Raw genomic sequence first — 8433 nt, forward strand, 5'->3', positions numbered from 1 at the left:
AGGCTGCTAACGGGATGACATGTACACAAATATAATTAAGAGTGGTTTGCTGAACAGCCTCACATGGCTATAGGTGGATATAATGTCTGCGTAACCACCGTAGGCTCAGCGTAGCTCCGCAGAGGCTCCACACACACCTCTTCCAGGCCTGATGTGCACCCTTGCTATGCAGTGATTGGTCAGTTTGGGATCACGTGTTGTGGGATATCTGGATCTTCTCGCTGAATTTCTGTGGTAACCACCATTTTTAAAAACAATAACCAGTGGATGAGAGGCTTTTAAAATTATTTTTTTGTTTTCTTCTTTACAAGTTAGAAAAGACACCATGAATGTTTTAAACAGAACATACTTTGCTGAGTTTTTGTTCTTAAAAGACTGTGAATGTCCTTGGGAGTCTGTCAGAAGTGGGATTTGAACCCACGTCTCCTTTTGGAGACCAGAAATCCCTGTTTCAGGAAGGTAACAGCCCTTGAGTCTGGCGCCTTAGACCACTCGGCCATCCTGACACACATTGAATCTAATTTGTCATGTGGTAAGTTTACTATGAAGTTCCTGACTTCACTGTTAATTATATATTTATATATATATTTCTTTTATATTTATAATGCTACATACTTTTTGCTTTTCTTAGACTTTTCTTGTAAATAATTTATATTGCACCTTCTTGTTGTGATGCATGTTCACCTTATTCTGTCTGCTTTCTGCACTGTATTCTATAACAAGAGCTGCTGTAACAAGTGAATTTCTCCACTGTGAGATTAATAAAGTCTAATCTAATCTAATCTAAACCTGACAAGGAGTAAAGTGTAAAACATGACAGCTATAAAAGTACAGTTGTCACAGAACGTCTTGAGATGCATTAAACAACTATTAGAAAAGCTTTTGTTGCTTCATTGTTTCCATGACATTTTGGGTCTCAGTGTACTTGGAACTCTGTGAAGAGAGAAGCTTTTTGATCTTAAATGTGCACCAATACATACTGAAGTTGTCAGAAGTGGGATTTGAACCCACACCTCCACAAAAAACTGCAACAGAAACAAAAGAACGTCCATTGGCAACCCCTGAACATGGATTCTAGGGAGGGCTTTTGGACAAACTTCACCTTCCCTGCATGGGCTCCCCAAGGGGGTGTAAAGATACACCGGGGGCATTTGTGCGAGCATCCCTCCCCCCTCTAGCCTACAGGGAAAGTAAGAGTGTGTGTACCTCTGACCACCACTGAGACAACAAATCTTTTATATTTTTACTAAAATTGCAGGACTGCACAAATACACCAGATGGATGGAGATTCTGTCCAAATCCTCTCCCTTTGTCCATGAGCCCTCCCCGTCTACAAAGTGTAGCATTCACCCCATTCAGGAGGGGCTTCCAGCCCTTACCTGTCAGCAAAAGGGCATTTTGTCCATTTGCAATGCCAGCAATGTTAATTTTGTGTCCAAAAAGTGTCATTTTGTGTGTTTGGGAAGTTACAGCTTTTATATGTGAGTCTTAATCATCCTGCAGACTGGATTTTCCAAGATCCAGTAAGTGGCAGGAAGATCTGTGTGTGATGAAAGAGACTTCTTTAAAAGGGCTATGGGCTGCGCTTTACAGGGACATATAAGAGACCAAAATCACACTTTATATAAGTTACAGCTTTTTTATGAGAGGCTGGAGACCAAGCAGACATCCAGCCTGCTTGTGCATCAATCAATCAATCAGTCTTTATTTATAGAGCACTTTTCATACAAAAATGCAGCACAAAGTGCTTTCCATGGTTAAAACAATGCCCCCCTCCAACCACACACACACACACACACACAACCCCCTCCCTCCCCGCGTCCTCTCACATACCAGTATGTACAAGCAAGCATACACACACACATACTTGCACATATTAAAAGACTACTGTAATGTGAGGTTGAGCACAGATGAGCCTGGTAAGGAAACACTATCACAGGGAGCCGTCTGCACCAGGAGCCGCTCACAGGCCACGACCGCCAGGACACCGACCCAGGACACCAACCCAGGACACACGGCCAAGTGAGAGGCAGAGGAGCCGCCCAACCAGACCAAAAGAACCTGCAGGACAGAGCCCCAGCAGCCACAGCCGATGAAAGCCCCCGGTGCAGAGAGCCCCCTCCGAGGAAACACTGGAGAAATAACCTAAAAATAATATCAAGAATCAAGAGTCTTTATTGTCATTGTGCAAGGCACAACGACATTTTGTTTCAGAAGTTCTCGGCTTAAAAGGAACACTGTAACACACGAAGATAAAAGTATGGAAAGGAAATATACCTTTAGATAAATATATATATATATATATATATATATATAAAAGAGTAAAAGGAATAACAGTGCAAATCAAACAAGTATTTAAAGTGACTGGCATGGAAGTGATCCACATATTGCAGCATATTGTCCCAAAGTGCAGTCTGAGTGCTTCTGCCTGTCTGCAGGAGTTTAGTGTTCAGTCTATGGATGGGGGATGGGGGGTGGGGGGAGATGGGGTGATGGATTCACAGCTCTGGGGAAGAAGCTGTGTTTCAGTCTGTTGGTGTGGGCTTTGATGTTTCTGTATCTCTTTCCAGAGGGAAGAGGTACAAACAGTTCGTGTCCTGGGTGGGTGGGTCTGCAGCTATACGACTGGCCCTTCTCTGGACCCGGCTGTCGTATATTGAGTCCAGGAGCGGGAGAGGACTCCCCACCATCCCCTGTGCTGTTTTCACCACCCGGGCCAAGACCTTCCTGTAGTGTGCAGTGCAGCTCCCGTACCACACTGTTGCACTCAGACAGAGAATGCTCTCTATGGTGGCTCTGTAGAAGTTTGTCAGAAGCTGAGAGGAGAGTCCAGTCCTCTTGAGCTTCCTGAGGAAGAAGAGCCTTTGTTGGGCCCTCTTCACCAGGTGCGATGTGTGTGTCAGAACAAGGTTGTTGTCTGAACACCATCCTGTCAGGTGCTGGATCTCCGCTCTGTAGAGGGTCTCATTGTTGTCCGATATGAGACCCACCACGGTGGTGTCATCTGCAAACTTCAGAACCATGTTTGTGGGATGGATAGCAAAACAGTCATGTGTGAATAGGGTGAAGAGGGCCGGGCTAAGCACACATCCCTGTGGTGTGCCTGTGCTCAGGAACCGTGTGGATGATGTGCGGTCCCCAATCCTCACCACCTGAGGCCTATTTGTGAGGAAGTCCCTGATCGAGAAGCATAGGGGGTTAGACAGTCCGAGGTTGTGGAGTTTCGGTGTCAGCTTGTCCGGGATCACCGTGTTGAAAGCTGAACTGAAGTCCACAAATAACATCCTGACGTAGGTGTTAGGATGCTCCAGGTGGGTCAGAGCCGTGTGCAGTGCCAGTGAGACTGCATCCTCTGTCGATCGGTTCTCCCTGTAGGCGAACTGATATCTGTCCAGAGTAGCAGGAATGACGTCCTTGATGTGACTTAAGACGATCCTCTCAAAGCACTTCATGATTACTGGGGTGAGAGCGACCGGGCGGTAGTCATTGAGGCAGGTGACAGTAGATTTTTTCGGCACAGGCACAATGATAGAGGACTTGAGGCACACAGGAACTGAAGCAAACTGCAAGGACAGGTTGAAAATGTCCAGAAAAACTCCAGCCAGCTGTTGTGCACACAGCTTCAGAACCCGACCTGATACCTTGTCTGGTCCTGCTGCTTTGCTGGTGCTGATCCTCCTCAGGGTGGAGCTAACCTGGTGTTGCTGCAGGACGAGAGGCTGCTCCTCACGCTGTGGAAGATAAACAGTCTCTCTGCTGCCAGGTGTGTCGAAGCGTGCAAAGAAACTGTTGAAGGTGTCAGGTAGGGTGGGGTCATGGCTGATCTGCTGGTTGCTATTCCTGTAGTCTGTTAAGGTTTTGATGCCTCTCCACATTTCACGTGGGTTGTTGTCAGTGAAATGCTTCTCAATGCGCTGTCTGTACCTGTGTTTGGCCTGCTGGATGCCCTTCTTCAGTTCTGACCGGGTCCTGCTGTAGGCCAGCCTGTCACCTGACCTGTAGGCTGCATCCCGAGCTTTGAGCAGAGACTCCACTGTGCTGTCACACCATGGTTTCTGGTTTGGAAACACCTTGATGGACTTTGTGGGTAGAACAGCATCAGTGCAGAACTGCACGTAGTCCAGGACAGATGATGTGTAGGCCTCCAGGTCTGAGTCATCTTTAAACACTTCCCAGTCAGTGAGTTCAAAACAGTCCTGTAGGGCTGAAGAAGCCTCCTCAGTCCATACTTGAACTGTTCTGGTGGTTGGTTTTGTCCTGTACATCAGAGGTTTATATGTTGGAATCAGCCTCACAGAGATGTGGTCTGACATGCCCAGGTGAGGAGCTGCTGCCGCCTTGTATGCTCCTGGGATGTTGCAATAAACCTGATCCAGTATGTTATTGTCTCTGGTGGGAAAGTGTATGAACTTCTTGAATTCTGGAAGCACTGCTTTGAGTTCCACGTGATTGAAGTCTCCAGCCACAATCACAGCTGCCTCGGGGTTGGAGTTCATCTGCCTGGTGATCAAACAGTAGAGCTCCTCTAGCGCTAGCTTAGCGATAGCTCGCGGTGGAACGTAAACAGCTATGATCAAAATGGAGCACAACTCTCTCACCGTCTTGAATGGCCTGCATTTCACAGCCAGATATTCCAGGTCGGGTGTGCAGTGCGTTCCGATGGTGTGTGTGGCTGTACACCAGGAGTTATGGATGTAGAGCGCGAGCCCTCCACCTCTGCTTTTAGCCGAGGCTGCAGACCCACTAGCTCCACCGCTGTGTTGGGTGTATTGCAGTCCAGCCAGGTTTCCGTAATGATGGCCACACAGCTGTCCATCCTCCATGAGACGATCCTCAGCCGAATCTCTTCGATTTTGTTGGCTAGTGATTGAGCATTTGTCAGGAAGAGACTGGGAAGAGCTGGTCGGTGTGGGTCGGCTTTTAGCCTAGCACACGCCCCGCTCCTCTTACCCCGCTTTTGTTTACATTGTCTCCTCCGTCTCCTAGGCCACAGTGGAGGGATGGTGAAAGCCGTGGTGGTTCTAAGGACCTCTGGTGGTATAAAATCCGGCTCAGGGTGTGCGTAAAGTTGGCAGTTTCTTCCGAAGTTAATTAATTCAGTCCTGCCATACTGAATTAATGCCTCCAGCGACTGGAGCAACAACAAAAACACGAACAAAACAAACAAAAGCCGAGAGCCCTGAGCTGCTGCATGCACACGCGCCGCCATCAGATGCAAAATATATAATATATAATAATAATAATAATAATAATATATATTATATAAATAGAATAAAAGCATAGAATAAATAAAAATGGGTTAACATAGAAAAATAAATAGGCTAGGGGAATAAAATAAATAAAAATAACATGAATAAATATTAAGTAAAAGCTAAATTAAAAAGGTGGGTCTTGAGCCTGCTCTTAAAAACATTAACGTTCTCTGCAGCCCTGACCTCCTCCGGCAGGCTGTTCCACAGACGAGGACCATACCACTGGAAAGCTGCTTCTCTGTGAGTATGTGTCCTGACTTTAGGTACAGTCAGGAGGCCAGTACCGGAAGACCTCAGGGGCCACGAGGGTTCATAAGGTAAAAGCAAATCTGAAAGATAAGAAGGCCCAAGACTATTAAGACATTTAAAAACCAGTAAGAGAACCTTAAAATCGATCCTGAAACACACGGGGAGCCAATGCAGTGACTCTAAAACCGGCATGGCTGCTGTAGGCCCATCCAACCACCAGCTTCTCTCCATGTCTGCTGGAGACACCCTTCACTGTCTCTGCAACTCCACCTGGCCCTGGCCTTCGTGCTCCTGGTACTCCGGAAAGAAAGACTGAAAACTTTAAAGAGAGGGGAGAACTGCACTGACTCTGCTTTTTGCCCTTGGTACTCCAGTAAGAAACATTTAGTGCAAATTTTCTCCCTTTTTAATTTTTCCAAAGTCAACTTTTGTGCGTCTGGTCTGCCAAACAGAACTTTGACAAAATACAGAAGAGACGGTCTCAGACTCAGAATGTCATCCTGCAGGCTGGATTTGTCAACTGATGTTACAAGGTCCAGTAAATGACAGGAAGACCTATGAGTGATGAATGAGACTTGTTTGGAATGGATATGGGCTAAAATATTCCAGTATTTTATTCCAATATTTTACTGCAGGCTCCATGTAGACCCATGGAGCAGGGAAAAATTAAAAACACTCCACGGTATGCTAAATTATTTATTTTAATTGGAACATTAATAAACATGCAGAGTACACGTCTCTAAGAACAGCTCATGAAGCCACGAACAAAAACTTTTTTATTTAAAGTGTCTGTAGATGAAAACTGGTAGATATTTAAATGTTGTTAAAGTGTTTTAGCCAACCACAACAATGTGTGGAATTTTGTTGGTGTGATTATTATTCGTCCTGTTCGTCCAGGCGGCGTCTCTTCATGTCTGGTGACCAGTTGTGGAAAACATCTCAGCGCATTAAATCAAAAGCTCAGCAACGAACATAAAGACAACGTGTGGTTCACGTTTTGAAGGCTGGGCGTAGAGGAGGCCACCAGGCTCTCTCCGAGGAGGTGGGGGGGAGCAGGGCAAGACCCTTGAGGAAGAGAGGGAGATGCCCGGTCAAAGCTCCGTCCAGCATGGACTAAAACAGCACTGACAGTCCAGAAACAATTCCAAATGAAGGAATTTTTAAACACAAAGAAGTTTCTCAAGACTGCATGTTGCTCATGGATCTATTGTCTGACCCAGAGTGCAGTCGTGACTGGTTCTGGCCTGTATAGCAGCAGCCACTCTCCATCTTCCTGGTACTGCTACCACCACCGGACCGTACCGGCTTACTTTCACCCCGTTTACTGTTCATTTGAAAAGTAGAAAAAATAGCGGTTCATGGTTCACACCGTCAATATTTACTTCAAAGTTTTGTGTTTAGCAGGACCTTCTCTAACACAGTAGCTGCTGGTGGTTGACAGGGTTTATACTTCACATATGCAGGGGCGGGTCTAGAAAAGTTCTGATGGGGGCCAGGCAGGAACACTTATAAATGTTCATATTTTTTATGAAATATTGAACTGATCATTACAACTAAAGCGATCATCTAATGTAAACAAGTGGAGAACAACTTGTATAAAAAGTATTTTCTTTGGGTGATGCTGCTGTAGGACTTTTATCACTGCTGCACAAACACACTTCAATGATAAAAGAAAAACATGTTTTTATTCAGATCATCAGTTTTATCAGAGTTTCTTCACCAATGTTGGCTGTTTAACTTCAGTCGTCACATCTGCTGGTTTTATGACAGATATTATCACCATGGAGACGGTTGGTGAGACGATGATACATGAATTCTAAATGATGATATAGATCATGGTAAAAATGATTAAGAACAACAGATAAAAGAACTTTACATGCTGCATTTACTGACCATTGTACATCTGACAGTTATCCAAGGGAAGGTCAGTCAACAGTAAATATCTGTAGCATTGGTTCTTTTTGTTGATGTAAAACAGTAAAAACAGGAAGATTTCAGGCATATAAAAACTCCTGAATGGTAATTAATCATGAGCAATTTGGAAGCTGTTATTAATCTGATTAAATATTTTAATCATTTGACAGCTTTAATTTTACTTTAATTTTATATTATATTATATTATATTATATTATATTATATTATATTATATTATATTATATTATATTTTATTTTATTTTATTTTAATTTATTTGATTTTATTATATTATATTATATTTTATTATATTATATTATATTATATTATATTATATCATATTATATTATATTATATTTATATTTATTATATTATATTATATTATATTATATTTTATTATATTATATTTTATTCTATTTTATTTTATTATATTATATTATATTTTATTTTATTTTATTTTATTTTATTATATTATATTATATTATATTATATTATATTATATTATATTATATTATATTATATTATATTATATTATATTATATTATCATACAGATGTTTTTATGGCTGAATGGGATACTGCTGCTCTGGATAAATGTAAAACCACCTGAACTACTACAGATGTCTGGATGATATCTGGGAATCTGGACCCACTCTGAGGAGGACATTAACACATTCATCCACACACTCAACAGACAATAATTCTATTAATTTTCTGGACACAACCAAGTTTAAAGGACCAAATTTCTCACAACACAACCATTTAGACATTAAAGTTTACTTTAAGGAAAAAAGAACATAAAGAAACAGCTTTAATCCCAAGAACACCTTTGCTGGATTAGTTGAATCATAAGTATTAAGTTTCCACTGGATCTTCACACAAATGGAAGATTTTAAATATGCCGCCCAAACGCTGTTCTCCACCTTGTCCAGCAGGGGGCACTCTTGAACCTTCCTCAGGTCCTGTTTTAAAACATTTCTCCAGGTAAATCCCATCCAGGTCTCAGCTGCTCTCCCGTTTAT

The 8433-nt window shown here is 42.8% G+C and overlaps 1 non-coding gene across 1 annotated transcript; it reads right to left on the reverse strand.

The window, feature by feature from the left end:
• Positions 1–396: 396 nt before the first annotated feature.
• trnal-caa lies at positions 397–506 on the reverse strand. The gene is made up of 2 exons: positions 469–506; positions 397–442 (listed from the first exon to the last, which is right to left on the reverse strand). It is a non-coding gene; the product is annotated as a tRNA-Leu (tRNA).
• Between the last annotated feature and the right edge of the window lie 7927 nt (positions 507–8433).

The sequence above is a fragment of the Melanotaenia boesemani genome, chromosome 24 (assembly GCF_017639745.1).
Source record: "Melanotaenia boesemani isolate fMelBoe1 chromosome 24, fMelBoe1.pri, whole genome shotgun sequence".
Classification (NCBI taxonomy): domain Eukaryota; kingdom Metazoa; phylum Chordata; class Actinopteri; order Atheriniformes; family Melanotaeniidae; genus Melanotaenia; species Melanotaenia boesemani.